Consider the following 18,772-nt stretch of genomic DNA (forward strand, 5'->3'; position numbering starts at 1 on the left):
AGGCGCCTGGGAAGCACTACGTGGCCTGTCGATGTCTGGAAGCGTGTGCTTGTACCGTGTGTGTGTGAAAATGTGTGGGTGTGAACATGTGTAATGGGGAAAAAAAAAAAAAAAAAAAAAGCTGCTACTCTAAGTAGGCCAAACGCTCAGGTTAAAACAACTGAGGAGTGTTGCTGTAGGTTTTTTCCTGCAGAATTGCTACTTCTGCTGTGGAAGGCGAGAGCATTTCCATTTCAATCATTTGTCAGCTTTAATAATATTGGGGAGATTGATACTTTACAAAAATGAAACAAATATATAGTTTTGGGGCAAGATTATGAAAGTAAACATGTAGGTTACCTATTTATATACTGCTTAAAGTATTTTTTGAAGAGAGATATGCAAAGAAGCTATTGCCTACATGAAATATATATTTAAAGATTTTTGTCCTGGGTACCAGGAATATAACAAAGAGGACATGTATTTAACTATAAAATACTGTGATCACCAAACAGCACAAGTTTCATTTAATGAAGTTTTTTTGTTTCTTTTGATGCAAACCATTGCTTGCTTTATCAGGTGAAAACACAGGTTATTTGGTCAAAACTGAGCAACATCTTTCTGTGTTTTACTGTGTGTGTCTTTTCAACATATTGCCAATTGAAAAGGGAAGCATTATGTTTACAAATCTGATTTTGGATCTTTGGCCAAAATTTTGGTAGTATTGCTGATAGACTTCATCTCCAGCATCAGAAAAAACTGTTGTATTATCACTGTAAACCAGAAAATGTCTGACTGCCAGAAAACACGCATTCAGGTAAATGGGAGCGATGGAATTTTTGCCTTAAATTTCTGCGTTCTGAGACGGTACGTGTTTGTGAAGACGGCACAGCGAGGAGGGCGCATCCCTTTCTGCTGCCCGACAGCGATAGTGGTGCTACCGACGGGAGACCAGGTGGACTCTGGGTCCCTTGGATTAGCACAGCTGTTTTCCCTCCACATTTCAAGCGGCGGAATGAAGGGCAGATGTCTTGCTCCCCGCTAAGAGCTGAATTCATCCAGGTTTAACAACCGCGTTCTGTCCCTGCGCACACAGGGGCTGTTAACTCCACTGCCCCCGCGCTGGGGGCTCAGCTTTCAACCTAGAGACAGAGCTGCTGCTCAGATTAAAATGGTGGGAAGTTCCTGATGTTGGGACCCAGTTTGGCAGTTCTGGGCTTTTTACCGTGTGCCTGGGTCTGATGTTAACCGCCAGGGCGGGACACCCCATGCTACTACAACTGTCTCGACGGCTGGCGATCACCCCCAGTGCTGTCACTGTAGAACTGAGACCCGGTGCAGCCAGTTGATTTCCCCCCTGCCCCTTTTTACCATCGCACGCAACTTCTGGTTTAGAGGCCGTGTACGTGTTCCCGCTGGAGGTTAGAGCTGCTTCAGAGGTCCCGCGCTGCAGACCACCATCGGACCAGACAAGCTACTGTAAAGGCCTTAATCCAAGGTTTTACCCATTTGCGTTCAGCATTTCTGAAGTCTCGCAAGCATACCTGACAGCCTATGTATTGCAAAATAGTGCTGTAATTGTAAATATCTCTTGTTTTCCTGGAGTTGATGTTCCTGTTCAGCAATCGCTCAGAGCCCGCTGAAGCAGGGACTCTGACTGTGTTGTTGCCTTTCCTGTAAAACTGGCCTGCTTGCTCAGAGAAACAAACATTGCCCGTGGTGGCATCTTGGCTGGGGATATACACTACTACAAATCCGAAGCAAATCACTGATGTAGAGAAGGGGCAACTTTGCACATCTCCTTCGTGGAAACTGTGAATCTCGCTACAGTTTATTAAAAAAAAATATATATATACATGGTCGAAAGGGAGGCAATAGCCCTTTCCAGTTGGCTGAAAAAAACCCATAGGTTAAGATTGGTTTCCAACTTGTTGGGGTTTGAGGGCGAAAAACCGTGCCCAAAGTAATTTTTTAAAAAATTGTATATATGCTCTAAACTGTCACTTGAAGATCACTTGACTACTCTTAAGTGTTCAGTTCAGCTTGTTTGTGTTAAAAAAAACCAACAGACCAATGTTCACATCTTTTGGAAGTGTTTTGTAAAACGTAGACAAGTGTTGGAGGCAATTTACTTCAACAGGTTTTAAACGGAAATTGGATTTAAGTGTTGATATTGTAACTTTTCTCATTTGTTAGCTTTTTAAAAATAGTACTGTAACAACAAGTCTTTCTAGATATGTAAGTGTTGATTCATGCAGAGACCTGTGGCTACTTTGAAGTATGGTTTTTTTCGTAAGTTTACTGTTACTTGTGTCTGTACTTGATGGGGGAGGGATGTGGCCAGCACCTCCATAACCTTTTTTTGGCGAAGAACAGTAAGTTAATCAAGGGAGGACAATATTTGGGAGCGTGAAGGCTTAGAAGAGGGCTGTGAATCCCCCTTTCTGACTGTGAGAGTATTTTACAACTTTTTCAATTGTGTCTGTAAAAACTGTATTAAGACTCTGTATGTGAAACATCCTGGGGCTGTTAATGAGCACTTGAGCCATTGTTGCCCCTCTGTTCTACATCAGTTGAACTTCAATAAAATGTTAAGTTTACAGTCTCGACTTTGGCCTTTCCTTGTCTGGGGGGAAGGGTTTTTCTGGATTTCTCACTCTTTCAAGTTTTGGTCTCCTGTCTGTCCTTCTTTATTGCAAACCACCGTCCTGGCAAAACACAAATTTAAGGGAAGCTGTCCCGGGCCGTGGGGTTTTTCCACCACACAGGGGAGGAAGCCAGCAGTGCTGCCCGGGCCAGCCCTTTCTCCTCCACAGAAATCCCTTATCCATTGCTCACTAACTGTTGGTACAGGACGGTTGCATCACAGTTGATTGTTGGTTATAAATATGACACCAATGCATGGAGAAAGGTTTTTACAAGCAGATATCCCTATTATGGTTCACATTTCACTGTGCCCATAAACTGCCTTTAGGAGGTGTGATTTCCACAAACTTAATAGGCCTGTGTGTTTCTGTCTGTCGTCTCAATCCAGATCCCAAAAAAGCAAAGCAGGAACAAAATGACACTCCCCCAAAGAGTAAAAAAATCACCACTCTTCAAAACCCTAAACCAGAAAACACTTCTAAAGCTTTTGGTGAAAAAGTCACCAATCCCATAAGCCATAGTTGCCTGAAAGGTGGAAAGCTTCCATAAAACCCTGGTAAAAATAATTTTGTAAGGTGGGTAGGCTCTGTGTAGCCTGGATCTAACTCTTCCATCTCCTCAGCTCCAAGTGCTCCTCTAGCGTTTATATTTCTCTACAGTTTTCTATTTCAGCCCCAGTCCTGGAGCAAGTCTTCATTTTCCTGAAACCTATATCCAAAGTTTGATGGTGAACAGGTATAGAAATATTAATTTTTTTTCATTTACTCGAAGCCCTGATGCAGAAAGCGGAGGGCTGGGAGCAGGATGAGGGTTGTGACTCGGCCGTGCCGGGCTGCCCAGCTCTGGGTCACACATCCCGGAGCAGAGGTCCCTGCTCCTGGTTCTTCCCTGACTTGGTGGCCAGGTGGGCATTTCCACTGGGACCTAGGGGTGGACTGGCGTCATCTCCTGAGGTGCCAGAGGCATCTCCATGAGCACGTCCTCTAAAGCCTGCTTGAAAATGAAATATTAAGACAACATGAAGTTATTCTCTGGGAATAACACTGCAAGATACAACAGTGACCAAAAGCTTAGTGGGTTTTTTTTAATGGTTAAACTTTTCAAACTTTCAAACTCCGCTGATGCGTGGTCGTGGCTGGGGAGCAGAGCAGGAACATCCCTGAAGGCCAGGAGGCTGCTTGAGGCCCTTGGGACCAGGGCAGGGCACAGTGTCCCTGTGTCTTATTTGTTCCAGGCTGGTTTTGGAGCCACAGGCAGGTTGCGGGACCGTCCTCAGCTTTACCCTGGTCAGGTCGTGTGTGTTGCACAGCAGTAAGACTGTGGATTTTCTGGCAGGTTGATAAAGGCAGTCTCTGACCTCTCTGGTTCTGCTCCGGCTGCCTTAGTTTACTGCTCAGAAAATAATTACCACATCACAGAAACAGCTATATTTTTGGTGTAGGAAAAAGCAGACAGCAGCCTGTACATAAAGACAAAGATATTCCAGTCTAGAAATTTCTCATATATGAACTGGAGCTTCTCTGCTCTTCACAGAGGATGGGGCTGTTGTGGTCCCCACTTGCCCAGATATTTTTTCACGTTAACAGAACATCTCTGGACATTTAAAAGATTTTATGTGGCTGTTGATTGTGCACTTACTGCCCAGAGCCAGCCCCCAAGCCTTTATCCTGAGCAAAGAGTAGAGAGAACTTCATGTGTTCATCTTCGCCCTGGAACTCCCAGGTAAATTTCCAGATCACAGGGTTAAGAAACACCCAGTCTTCTCCCAGACAGCCACAAAAGTCAAAATCAGGGCTGGCTTTCCTGCAGCCAAGTCTTCCTCCCCAACGCCCACAGGACTCGGCCAGCAGCCTGCATGAGATGGAGCTGGAGGCGGCGCTGTCCTTGTTAGATTCAGCTGTTGTTTTCAGCTTTGCCGGCCGAGTGTCCTGCAGACCACAGGCCTACTGCTTCCCCTCCCTGCTGAAGGCTCTGTCCGTCTCAGAGCACCCTTGTGAGTGCTCTTGGTGTCGAGAAGAAAAGCCTCAAAACTCACTTACACGCCACGCGCTGCCTCCGCCCGCGCAGAGATGGAGAGGAGCCACCCTGCAAGCTGCCGCCGTGCTTCCTCCACCCACCTGGGGTGAGTAATTCCCACACGCCAGGCTCGGTCCAAGCCCTTGCTGATGCCCTGGGTGGTACCAGCTCAGCGACCCTCCCCGCGCTCAGCAGGGTTGGGGGGGATAAACCGACCCTTCACGTTCTCCTGGGGCAGCTGTACTTGAGCAAGCAGCCAGGAGCAGAGCAGAACTGCGAAAAGGGAAGGGTCTTAGTGCTAGAGGAGGTTTTTTTCTCCTTCATCACTAAGCCTGAACCTCCTTCTCCTTTCTGAATAGGCAACGTGCACAGGCTAAGAGCAGCTTCAATACTTAATAAAACACATGCTTTTAAAATAGCCGTTTTACTAGTAATGACACTGAATACTAAACCCATGCACTAAAAAACTCTACGAGGCCATCTCTTCACTGGAAAGCAAAAATACTGACCTGCAGAGGAAGAATAACTGCAAGCCTTTTAAAAATAAAGCTTTGACCAGAACTCAGTCTTCCACCCCAACCGACCCACTATACTTGGGGGAGGTGTTGCTGCCTTAGGGGGCTGTCTTCTCTGTCTTGCAGTCTGAGGCTCCTGGAGCAGACCAAGACTGGCTGATATGTCTGCTTTCATGCTGACAACACTTTCTGCAGCGTTTTCTAAAACAGACTGTGGTCTTGTGCATGAGACTGCTAAGGACAGCAGCTACTGTGTTACTTGCACTCCACTAGCAGAGCTTCCCCTGTTACCACTGCTGTGAAATGGGCACAAGCCATCTCCAGGGAACCCCTGATAGCTGAGTACCATGTCACAACCCCAGAAACAAGATGCCAGCTATTACCACTGTGATCTGCAGCAAACTTAATGCTTAAACCACTGCATGATGTCTAATCATGCACACATCCATCCATCCATCCATCCATCCATCCATCCATCCATCCATCCATCCATCCATCCATCCACCCACCCACCCACCTATCCCACAATAAACCACTGGCAGTTGCACATTTTCGTCACAACATGTCCAAAATTTCACCAGACAAGCTCTTAGGAAAAAGAAGATGAGCGGGTTCTCACAGATTTACAGTAGTGGCAGCAAAGGTAAGATCAAACAGTCTTAAGGGTGTCCTTGGCTGAAATGCCTCTTGCTTCCAGAATCACTGGAAAAAGCTGACAGACTATGAAAAACAGAGAGAGGCTGATGTCTGTAAAGCTCCTCCACCCCCAGGACAGTGTTAGGAGAACCAGCACAGGATGAGAAGGCCAGAAGAGGGAACTGGAAACTAGTGATGATTTTGCAGATCAGGAGAGAAAGGACAAAGCAAGTGCTTCAAGAGAAGCAAAAAGAAGGTGGCCCCTAGGACGTCTTGCAGTGCTGTCAGGAGCAAATGCAGATAATGCAGACAGTTGTGGAGCAGTAGACACAAAGTTTTCCTTTCTAGCATCTTTCAAGTCACATTGAGAGCCAAAACAATGACGTGATGTGTGGGAACAACTGTCATGTTTCAGAGCAGGCTTGCTGTGTGCTTTCCCAGTGAAAGCATCTTCCTACCAGTCTGGCAGAGAAGGGTCACTACTGCACCTGGGAGTGTCTTTCTTGTCTCAGAAGTTGCTGGCACCCCAGACCAGCACAGTGGTACTGCCGGGGTGGCCCGTTGCTCATGTCTCACACTTGCCCGTGCCATGCCACCACATCCAGCTAAGGAGCAGGTACTACAGGCACCTGCTCTGGGTATACACGACCTGTTCATACCACTAAATTAACTGTGGCCATGGCCACACTCCTGCTGGGGTTACAAAATTCTTTAAAGTTTGCCAAAAAAGAAGGATGAAACCAAGTATCATGCAGTCACAAGCTGCCCAACAGGTTGTTCAGCATCCATGCCAGAGACCAGAGCTGAAGGACTGCGGGAATTTTAATGGTATGGAAATAAGGGAAGCACATGAGCTAGTGCTAGAGAAGCAGCAAAATGTGGAAGCTGATCTCCAAAGCACCAAGGTCCTTGGGTAAAGCGACACTCCACAAAATATTTCAGAAACATCCCGGACTCATTGCACCAGGAATTCACACATGGGACACTGTGTGGTGGCTGCAACAAAAATTGTCATGAGTAGAAGGGAGAAAAAACAAGAGACACTGGGGCTTGGACATGTGAGAAGGTGGTTACAGGACAGCACTGATGGCAGCCTCTTGGGCACTGCCTGTCGTCTTCTACCAAAACACCCACCTTGGAGGGGAGGAGGACGAGATCATCTCATCCTCCCTTGTTTGTGAATTGTGCACAGGGCATCCAGTGCACTGACAATTACAGGGCACAAGGGTGAAAAATACTCAGGTGAAGGCAAAGCAGAGCGGCTACCTGCACTGGGATGAGGAGATGGCTCGGAGGGACCCAGCGCTGCCTCAGCCAAGGAAATCTCTGTAATGGGGCCAGAAAGCAGATGTGGAGAACAGACGCTTCATCTTTTTTCTGAGTCCTTTTGAAAGGGTAGAGGTTGCATTGGTAAGCACTGTGAGGGAGCAGACTGGTTACTAAATACGAGATTCCTGTCTTCAAAGTCTATCAGCCAGTATCTTGCGTAAACAGATGTTTCAGACTGATTATGCACAAAGATGCACAACCCTTCCACGTGCTACGACTGGGTATCAGGGTATCCAAAGTGACATTTTACCTCCAGCTTCTGACAACGACTGTTCATAAAAAGGATTTTTCACTCACCACTCACTGTATCAGTTCACATTTTAAATAACCAACTTCTCCTATGAAGAACAGAATCTGGACTGCACCTCTCTTCTCCTGATGCTCGGCTCAGCCACCTCTTACAACAGCAACCTGTCACCCAAAGCACACTTAAAGTAGGTATTTTGAGGGTTTTTTTGCTGGTTAACGTTGTTTCCCCCTCTTTTTTCGTTCCATCCTAGTCCCACTGATAATCCACAAATTATGCTAGCAACATTTGAAAGAAAAGAGAAGAAAAAGAAAAAGAAAAAGAAAAAGAAAAAGAAAAGAAAAGAAAAGAAAAGAAAAGAAAAGAAAAGAAAAGAAAAGAAAAGAAAAGAAAAGAAAAGAAAAGAAAAGAAAAGAAAAGAAAAGAAAAGAAAAGAAAAGAAAAGAAAAGAAAAGAAAAGAAAAGAAAAGAAAAGAGAAGAAAAGAGAAAAGGAAACATCGTGTCCTTGCCTTTTGCAAGTGTTTTCGTTCCAGGTGTTGTTGCTAAGAGAAATGTTAAAATAGGAGGACAATGATTCCCACAACCGATACTAAAGTTTCATATGATTCAAAGAGGGCTTATGTTGATCGTTGTTTGCTGCCGCCAGCTAGAATTGTGCCTGCTTGTTGATCTCTTTGTGACCACACTAATTAAGAGAATTAGCTGAGGCTTGAGTTAAAAGCTGTGGTTATGATGAAGCACACAGAGCCACGTGCTTATCTTTGACTGACAAGACAGCATACCTCAATTTCTGAGTGTTTCTGCTGTTTTGAGATAAAGCACTCGGGAGGGAAAAGCAGACCGAAAACATCAGCCCTTTCTGAACAGAGCTCTGAAACTCCTCAAGGCTCTTTGCCCTGTGGAAATGCGTATGGTTAGAATTAAGATATAGCAGGAACAATGCTGTCTCAACATGAAAAATGCATGTTAACTAAATTAACCAATAAAAGCTAAGAGCCTGTCATCACACCAGGCCTGTCCTGGAGGATGCTGAGGGCTCACCCTGCTTGGATCTGCTGAAAATACCAACTAGAATTGGGAATTTGTGCTGTGGTGGTCCCCTTCTCCAGACACTGATCTTTGTGCTTTTAGGCTGAAGAGGGTTTCTTTGTTGGTTTTTTATTATTATTATTATTATTACTACTACTATTATTATTATTGTTGTTGTTATTATTATTGTTATTATACTCTCAGAGGGGCTTCACGTTTCACCTGACACCCAGCATCTTTCTCGGGGATGAGGATGTTTTCCTAAGCAAATGCAGCCCTTTGCAGTTGTTTCTGTCCTCCTCGTGAACTTGGCAGCTCAGGGAAGGACTCCAGCAGGTTATGTTCACACCTTTTCCAATAGTGACCGCTGCTGTGATTCCCTCCTGGTCTTATACAGGGCATTGCTGTGAGAAATAACCTCATGAACAAGTGTGAACTGCAAGAGTCACAAGTGTATATATGCAACAAAAAGCAAACGGGATGGTGTTTGATGGTAAGAGGCAGACGTGAGTATGCAAGTGATTTTACTTAAATTTAGTTCCCGTCCAACGTCAACTAATTATGGAAAATCTGAAATTATTTTTTCCTTCCTTAGCATTTCAGTGAAAATGAGATGGCTTTGCTTCCTAAAAAGAAACTCTCCATTATCCTTCAGTTTTGGCTTTTTTATAGGACTTTTACTTAATTCAGTAAATCCCTGCCATAGTGTTAGGAGCAAAGATTTACCAGTGAAGTTTTAGCCGCATCAAAACAGGGATATTGTGTGAGTGCATGGACAAGGGAAGGAAGGGATCGCTCTGAAAACTGGGTTTGTTTAGTCTGGAGAAGAGGAGGCTGAGGGGAGACCTCATGGCCCTCTACAACTACCTGAAAGGAGGGTGCAGAGAGGGGGGATGAGTCTCTTGAGCCAAGGAACCAGCGCCAGGACAAGAGGGAATGGCCTCAAGCTGCGCCAGGGCAGGGTCAGACTGGCTCTTAGGAAGGATTTCTTTGCAGAAGGGGCTGTTGGGCATTGGAATGGGCTGCCCAGGGCAGGGGGGGAGTCCCCATCCCTGGAGGGGTTGAAGAGTCGGGTTGACCCAGCGCTGAGGGATCTGGTGGAGTTGGGAACGGTCAGGGTGAGGTTCATGGTTGGACTGGAGGAGCTTCAAGGGCTTTTCCAACCGAGATGATTCTGGGACTCTGATTCTGTGAAATGACAGAAAGTGAAAGCCTTTGATAAGCAAACATTGACCACGTTGGAGGTGACCAGCACTTATGGATGCAAAGCAAACACCCAGCACAGCAGGAGCGATGCCACAGCTGGAAGCAGGGTGACCATCTCACCCCTGTTTGCCTCCGCAGGGTGAGGGGCCAGCTGACGCACAGCAAAACCCCTTTCCGAAGGCCAGTCCTGCCGCCTCCTGGCACGGCTCCGGCTGACTCCGCTCCGCCGGTGTCCACAGGACACCTCTTCCGGACAACTGGATGTCCACCTCCCTCAACACATGCCTGCAGCACCTGCTGCATCCCCTCCCGCACCGTAACTCTGCCTTTTGAAGCACTTGAGTGTTTTTAATGCCTTTATTTTCTTAACATGTTAACATATTTTAACAACATTTATAGTGGTATCTTCCTTTTATTCTGCTATTTTTTGAGGGGGGGAGAAGAGACCACAATCCCCAGACCTTCCAAACATCTTTGTGCATGATGCCTCTTCCAGATCTCTTTTCTTGCCCTTGTTTCCAAGCCAGTGCTTTCTCTAAAAGACCGATTATACAGGGACACCCTCCCCTGTTGAAGGCAACTGTTTCAGAAATTATTTTCTTCCTACAGATCACTGGGGACGTTCACAGAACCGCTGTCATCTGTGTGCTGACTTCAACAGGACACACTAATGCCCCACTACATTTCGGAGGGAAAACCTGGGGGAAAAACCCTGTATAATTTCCTTTAGCCACAGGAAAAATCTTAATTGGAGCTTTCATCCTCCTTAGATGCTCCGATGATAACCAGCCACAAGAGAAAAGTCAGTAGAAAGTCAGATTTTATTAATTCTAGTACACACAGACCTGATTTTTTTCAACTCAGATTACCTTGTATGTCAGAAGTGGCTAATAACTTTTCCTTCCCTCCCTCTTGACTCACTGTGGAAGACATATAATGACAATTAAAATAGAAGAGTTATGAGAAGGTACTCGCATGCAGGTATCCACGTACAGCATGCAGAAGGGTGCAGAGGAGACAACCTCTATCAAGGGGCTTGTGCTGGTCCAAGGGTCCCTCCTCCCCTCCAACACACCCCCTCCAGCTCACTGTAGTACCACGTAGTTTTCAACTACATGTCCAATGCACAGAGCCACAGACTGGTTTGGGTTGGGTGGGACCTTAAAGATCACCCAGTTCTCACTCCCCTGCCCTGAGCAGGGACACCTTCCACTAGCCCAGGTTGCCCAAAGCCCCGTCCAACCTGGCCTTGAACCCTTCCAGGGAGGGGGCAGCCACAGCTTCTCTGGGCAACCTGTGCCAGGGCCTCACCACCCCCCCCCCAACCCCACCCCACCCCCCCCCCAGGGAAGAATTTCTCCCTTAGATCTCATCTAAATCTCCCCTCTTTCAGTTTAAAACCGTTCCCCCTCATCCTATCTCCACACCCCTGACCAAGAGTCCCTCCCCCCTTTCCTGTAGCCCCTTTCAGTCCTGGGAGGCCGCTCTAAGGTCTCCCCGGAGCCTTCTCTTCTCCAGCTGAACCCCCCAACTCTCTCAGCCCGTCCTCACAGGGGGGTGTTCCAGCCCCCCGAGCATCTTCGTGGCCTCCTCTGGCCCCGCTTGAGCAGGTCCGTGTCCTTCTGCTGTTGGTGCCCCCAGAGCTGGACCCAGCACTGCAGGGGGGTCTCCCAGAGCAGAGCAGAGGGGGAGAATCCCCCCCTCACCCTGCTGGCCATCTCTTTGCTGGATGAAACACTTTGAGAAGCACATAGCAAGAGAAAAAATACCAGAGGAGAACGGAAATAAGAGCAACGTATATAAGACAGTCACAAGAAGAGTTCGAGAAAGATGCACAGCAACAATCCCCCCACTCCCACCAGTGACACTCGGTCGCTTGCCTTCCTGAACCACACTGCCAGAACTGGCATGCTCCCTGCTAGAATCCAGCCTTTCTCTGTGTTTGTCAGGGCAGCCATGCCCAGGCTGGCATGTTTTTCCAAGGTAGGGTGGCAGACTGCCGTAGCAGTATTTATCATTGTTCTTCATCAGAAATTAGTTGAGCACTGACTATCAAAAGGTTCAATTTTCCCCAGGTATCCCAAAGTTCAGGCTGTTCCTACTCAAACATCTGCTGGCAAGATCAGTCTTGTGGAAAGACCTTGCAGGAGGTTCAGGCTGCGGCTGAGCCAGGAGTGTTACAAAACCAGCTTTGATCTCCGCCGGATCCCCAAAGCACCAAGGTGTGCGAGAACACCTGCAAAGCAAATTTTGCCATGTTTTCCAAGTCTTAAAAAACAGCTCACCGCCTTGGACAGCCGAGTCAGTGCCCTCACCCTTTCTCCTGCCGTATCTGGCATGGGAATAGCAGGCACATGTGCTGGCAGTGATGCTCAAGCAGCTTGACCCTTTTTTGGGGGGGGGCAATACTCTCTTCCTCCTGAGGGGGCAGGTACTTTTGCATCGACCCTGATTGCTTTGGGTAGAGAGAGCAGGAATCTACAGCTATTTGGTGAGGCTGGGTCTGCCTTTTTTCCGTGGTTGGGGTAAAATTACTCCAGTTGAAAACGTGGTGTTGGATCCAGAGCATTGGGATCTCAAGTTTTCTGTAAAAGCTGCCTAACATTCTACCCATAGAAAGTTTCCTCTCAGACCAACGACATTTTGAGTCAGTGACCCAGCGCTTGCAAAAAAGGACTGCCAGAGCTTTCCAGAAAGGCATAATATAAAAAGAAAATAGGTCAGACTCTCTTAGAGAAGGACAGCATGGTTTGTTGAGTAGAGGTCAAGCTGCATCTCGCTGTATCTCCCTGAACTCTGTGTGCTCATATTTCAAAGCTGGATGGCTGCTTGCACCCATAGCACACGGGTCTCCAGTTGCCCGTTGACATGCAGCCTAATGGTGGCCGGGCTACATAAAAGCACTTTACATCAAAGGTCCCGCTGCAAGCGCTGGAACTGGCAGGACAGTACGGTGTATAGAGGATTAAAGTGCTGTCTCTGCAGGAACAGCAAGTGCAACTCTTACCTGAAAATCTTGGGCCTTAGAAAGTCTTGGGGAGAAAAAAAGTCTAAATGAGACACAAATTGTGGTGCACAACACGGAAGGAGATCAGCCCATCGTGTGGAGATGGCTGGAGAGGAGGGGGAAGAAAAAGGACCATTCCTGGGCCATTCAGCAAACGTGCTTTTCCATGATTATTAAAAACAGCTTATCCTTGTCAGCAGTTCGCACACATAAAGGTCACGTTGATAAATATTTACACACCTTGCCCAGCCTCAGCTGCACCACGACCTGCAGCGCTTCGCGGCGCGATGCAGCTCCTCCGTGGACAAAAGGGAAGAACTGAATCACCTAATTTATTAATTGCACTTGGTTCTGACTGAAAAAACTCTTCGTGTTTATGCACAGACACCTCAGACAGCGATGCCGTCAGTAACACGAGCGCTAATGATGTAGAGATAACAAGATTCACACAATGGCCTTTGGAGTGAGGTTGTGCTCCTTGTATACTCACAGTTTGCACAGTGCTTGAGAAAAGGTACCAGACAACCTAAGTACGCTGTAGACTCCCACAGGCAATAGCTTTGTCTTGTTTCTATATGGATAATGAGCCTCAGCTAAATAATTATTAAAAATATTCATATTAATGCCATTAAAAACAAAAAAAAAATTACTTCTCAGCCACCTGGTTGGGCTTGAAATAAGAAGAAAACTTTGATAAAGAGTCCATCACCTCTCACGGCATCCAGGGTGCAAACCTCGACAGAGCCACGGTGTTATGTAGTGTGGGAGCAGAACTTCAGAGGCACGCGGCTCTCCTTTCTGAGCTGCCTCCTACACTGCACTTAAATTAATGCTGCAGTTTACTTTTCTCTACTTTCAGTCCAATATAAGTTTGCCTTTACAAAATATGTAGCACTCACACCACAGCTCCTCAGGCCTGATCTTGTCTGCCCAGAAAAAAAATCAGATTTTTCTTGGGTGTGTCTAGCAGAGTATAGATTTGTAGAAAAAATAACTTTAAATATTCCTGCAGAATTTCCATGGCAACTTTAGGTAGAAGTTTATTCTGAGAATCAGAAATAAACCAAGAGTGGAATGCACCGCTTTTACCTCTCAGCAAGGGCTCTCTGAGCTATGCCTCATTTCTCCAGCTTCCCAACACCCCAGAACTAAACCGTGGTTTGGGGACTGACTCGGAGGAAACTCTGTCCCCTGTGGAGTCACGGCTCCTGCCACGTCCAGAGGCACCGGTGTGGCACTGCCGCGCCGCTGCCAGCCCTGCCGAGCTCCAGATGGCCCCGAGGCAGCGAGATGTGGAAGCGCAGAGGAGGGGGAAAAGCCAGGGAGCGGTGGCTCAGCTTCCCAGCCAAAACTACCAAAAATTGTTCTACCACTTCTTGCACCTCCGCCGTTCAAGGGTTCCCAGCAGGAAGCAGGGAAGCAAAATCAACACCAGCTGTGGCAACTGCCAGCAGTGCCCAGCCCCGAGCGCCTGCAAGCCAGGAAATTTCAGGGGAGACAGCACGGGGGCTTGGAAAGCCCCTTGGTAATGAACCGCCAGGTTACTGAGTGGGGTGTCCCTCGTGCAACCGCGGGTACCCTGTTCCTCGAGGACAACTACAGATTTGGTTTGGCCCCTGGATCTCAGTGACTATTTACATAAACATCTGCTGTTACAACAAAGTTGAGGCCAGACTGATGCGCCCCACATGGGCTGCTGGAGGGGCATCCTCTCTCACAACATGTCACGATAGAGGAGCAAAGAGAAATATCATTAAACCCCTCCAACCTTCACCACGTCCTGCGCAAAACATGGTTTTTCCTGCTGATTCCAGTTAAAAGTGAAAGGCAGACACAGCCACTGATCGCTCCCCCTCATTATCTCCACATTAAAGACATTATCATTGCGATGCTGAGGGACACACCATCTCTCTCTACAGCAAGTCCTTTAAGCAACAGCACAATCTGAGCTGCTTCTAATTCCTGTACGTACAATATGCTTATCACCTCGGTAGGGCACAACTTTCCTTTTCCTTCAAAAATACTTAAAAATAAGTAATTTTCTCTGTAACACTGAAATCACTGTCATATAAAAAACTCTGTAATACTACTACAAAAAAAAAAAAAAAGCTGAATGAAATTCTCAGTGTGAACATCATGTCTCTCTAACAGATACAGCATGTCTTCTTCTTCCCTTTTGACAATGCTCTACAATTTTAAAATAGCCTCCGAGGACACCCTGTGCCAGAGCTCTGCAGAGGATTATCGTGCCTGAAGGCAAAGAGCAAACCCCCACCAAGCGCCTCTGCGTTGCTCAGATGTCAAAAAGCAAAATCGCCTCTGACCTCAGCAGAAAAAGTTTCTGAGGTGTGACCTCGGGTGGTCACAGCTTCTTCTCTGCAGGCGCTGCAACCCTCCGCAGGCATTTTGGAGCTGGGCACATCCACCCTGTGCTGGGACAGAGAAACCCGTGAGGGACTGCGGGGAGCGGGATGCGTTGGGGGGTGCTGGCGTCCCCCGCACTAACGTCACACCGTTGATGGGCACAAGGATGAAAGCAACTTCAAGCCTTCAGTCTCATTTTCTTTGAGGACACTGCGCCTCTGAAGCCAGTTTCGGGCATTTTTGTGTTTGTTTCCAAGAGGTCAAACAAGCTGGTGGAGGTGGGGAAGCCTGGGCTCTGACTGACGAGGGCTGTGCGGAGGGAGCGGGTGGAACCCCTTGCACAACAGCAGGTCGTCTCTCCAGGGACAGCTTCCCCAAAAACCTGCTCCCTTCTCCTTCCCACTGATCATGTCTCAGGCACAGGTCGTTCCTGAAACGCGGATTAAATATAAAATACAAAAAAAAAATAAAGCCATACTCTTTACGCAGAGAGTCTGTTGCGAGCCACACAGCAGTGATGCAATGGGATTTCTCTGACACATCAGCCAGATTTTGCTACTCTCAGCCGTTTTCCTGACGCCCCACTGAGCTCTACGCTTCCTTCAAGATACACAGCAGTGGAAAACAGGGGGAATGACCAAAAACAGGGCGCAAACACAGACTCAGCACAGCTGGGAGCCGAGTGCTGAGTCCGGGCTGACGCGGCACTGAGGGGTGCTGCGCCCCAAGGTGCCAGGCTCCTCCCTGCCTGTGCGGCAGGGGCAAGGGGGACCTGCCACCCCTGGCCACCCATCACGATGGTCTGGGGACAGCAACATCAGGGCACGGCTACAGATTTCTCACTGTAGGCAGGATAATGCGTTAAAATCCTGCAAAACTCCATTTTAGTGAAGTTTGAACTCTCTGAGGACATACGCAAGTAAATTGGCATCTACACCATCTGAGTTTTGAAGGATGATGTCCAGCCTCCTCAGTCCCTTTTAGAAAGAGCGAATAGTCACAGGGAAATCTGGTTTACTTCCTAATGAGGCAACAGAAACAGCTGGATGCATCCCTCTGCATCACCACTTTCTGCTCAGATGCTTTAACATCCAGGGGATGGGCCCCCTTAAATCACTCTGCAGGTGCTTCAGTAATTAAGGATCAGTTAAAAAAACAAACAAACAAACAACAAATGCAGTAAGGGAAATGCCTTTTCATATCCAGTTGATGCTGGGATTTTTCCTGCCCCTTTTTTCAGAAGTTCAGTCAGTCTGGCAGCAAAACCAGGGTGGCATTATGCTGTAACAGAGCTCGAGGCGGGGAGGTTTCCCAGCACACCCTCGGCGCTGACTGGGATTCCTGGATGGACCTGACAAGAGAGGAAGTCTGCCTACGATTTCAGCATGGGGGGAGAAAGAAATCCTGACTGCTTTCGTGTTTCAAAAGCTTTTAAAGCATTTTGCAGATTCCTTTTCTGTTCTCGAAGCGCCGGCTCCCTGCTGTCCCTGCCCCAGCATCAGTGGCAGCAGCAGTACCTGGGTGCCCGTCTGGGACATGCCCATCCCACAGCCACCGTCATCTGGCTCCATCATCTCATGGGAGACACTTACCAGCATCTGCTGTGCCGCTGCTCCTTGACCTGCCGCAGGCAGGGCTGCTCCTTTTTCAGTTAAAAAGATCAGTTTGGGAGTATATTGATAGGGTGCTCCAGCTTCAGACCAATTTACAGCGATGGTGATACCACAAACACTTAAGATCTGCTTTGTGAGGACCTTCCAGTTTTCTCACGTAACATAAGCAAGAATACACTTGAAAGTAAGAATTATTTTTAGCTTTGATCTCCCAGCTCCAACTACAAACTGATTTGCAACTAACTTTTCTATGCTCCAAAGCAAAGGAGGAGGGGACCACATCTCCCTGTTTCTCTTAAAAATGTTGCCTCTGTTTACCAGGGCAACACAGCTTCTCCTAACAGACAAAAACATAGTCCAACTTGATTGTTTTACAAGAATTCTCAGAAACCTACACTGCGTAATAGTATTATGTACAATTATGCTGCCCTCAGAAATACACACAAATATTAAGGTTTATTGTCACAGAAGTCAAAAGAAATATTAGTTTGATAGATGTGGTGTTTATTTTTCTCACAACATTTTTCCTTGCTCTCGCTCTGCTCTGTTCAATTCAGCTATTACAAACCTTACGGCATCGATTCTTCTTCCACACTCAAATAGCCCAACTGACTTCATGGCCAATGTGTATCACAGGCGTGAAAGGAAAAACTGTGGATGCAAGAAGCCCGCAAGATAATGCAGTGACAGAGGCTCGCACACACTCCCAGCACAATGCTGAGCAGGAGCATTGTCACTAGGAAATTGGTTTGGCATTTCTATACAATTACAAAAGCAAGAGGAAATATACTGAATTCCAGCCCTCCAGCAGTCCAGCGCGATAAATAACTCCAAACACTCCTCAGCTGCAATATTATTCAATTAAACAAATACTCCATCACCCAGGGAACATTATTACTTAGAGAAACATAAAGACAGGAAATCTAGTCCGCAAGACAAACATGGACCAGAAACAGAGGACGGGAAATCACGAACCAAAGTCAGGCCAAGGGGGAGACGCCTGACCAAAGCGATTCCCAGCGCCCCTGCAACAAGATCTGTGCAGATACACAAAAGGTTAATTTGGGCTCCTGTCCTGAGCAGTGCGGCCAAACAAAACCACTGGCATTTCCCCAATAAGCAAACATGAACAAGAAAGGTGTTTGGGTTTGGTTTTTTTTTTTTTACATATGTAAAACAAACATGAGGATTATTTATTCTGTTGAACAAACATGGAGTGGGCTTCACCAAAAATTTCAAAAATAATCTGCACAAAGAAAGCAAAGGTTTAAGTTCACTGGAAGGGAGGCTTCAGATCTGGTGTTGACACAGTGTCAAGAGGGTAGGTAGAGTTTGGGGCTCTCCAGCTGACATCTTGGGTCACCTGTAGCAAATTCCCTTCACCTTGCTGCCTCTCAGTTTGGGATTTTCTAAAATGGAAGTAATCAAACGGGTGCAAGTACTAGAAAATAAATCCGCAAAAATCTAGCACCTGAATGAGACCAATGCCCGGGTATTTCATGATTATAACTAATAGCCTTAAGATTGGTGAATAGATACACTAGTATTACTAGAAAGGCTTTATTTCTTTAAAAAGACAAACTGAAGGATTTATTGAATTCCTTCAGATAATTCCTCTTTTGCCTCACGTACCAGCCACGTTATCCAGCACTTAAGAGCTGATGCACAGGAGAACAAGAACAGGTTGGGCTTGTGCCCTTTTCGTTTGCTGTTTTTTGGATCTTGTTTGTTTTCCCTTAGTCCTTCAATTCCTCCTTATTTGACATGTCCTGCAGGAGACTCAGAGAGGAAGTGTTTCTGATTACCTCAAAGTTAATAAAGACAGGGCCCAAAACAGTGCTGGGGCATAAAGGGTGTCTCCCAACAAACCAGACTTTGTTTGTGCGGCATCTGCAATGACCAGATGAGAAAACCCCGTTCTTCAGGTGGTGTCCTGTGCCTGTGTGAACCCTGTTCAAGCCATCCCATGAAATCACTTGACCCAAGGTGTGCCAGACAGGGAGAAACTAAGCAGGAATGAGTTTCCAAAGAATTATTTTTTTTCTCTTGTTCTTTACATACAGAGTGTGAGTCCCCGCGAGGACACACAGAGTGAATTGTGGCTGCAGAGATATTGATTAGGAAAAGGTCTCGCATCCAGCTTGGCTGGGGCAGTTCACAACAACTTGTAAGGTGTGGGTACGC

This window comes from Strix uralensis, chromosome Z (assembly GCF_047716275.1).
Source record: "Strix uralensis isolate ZFMK-TIS-50842 chromosome Z, bStrUra1, whole genome shotgun sequence".
Lineage (NCBI taxonomy): Eukaryota > Metazoa > Chordata > Aves > Strigiformes > Strigidae > Strix > Strix uralensis.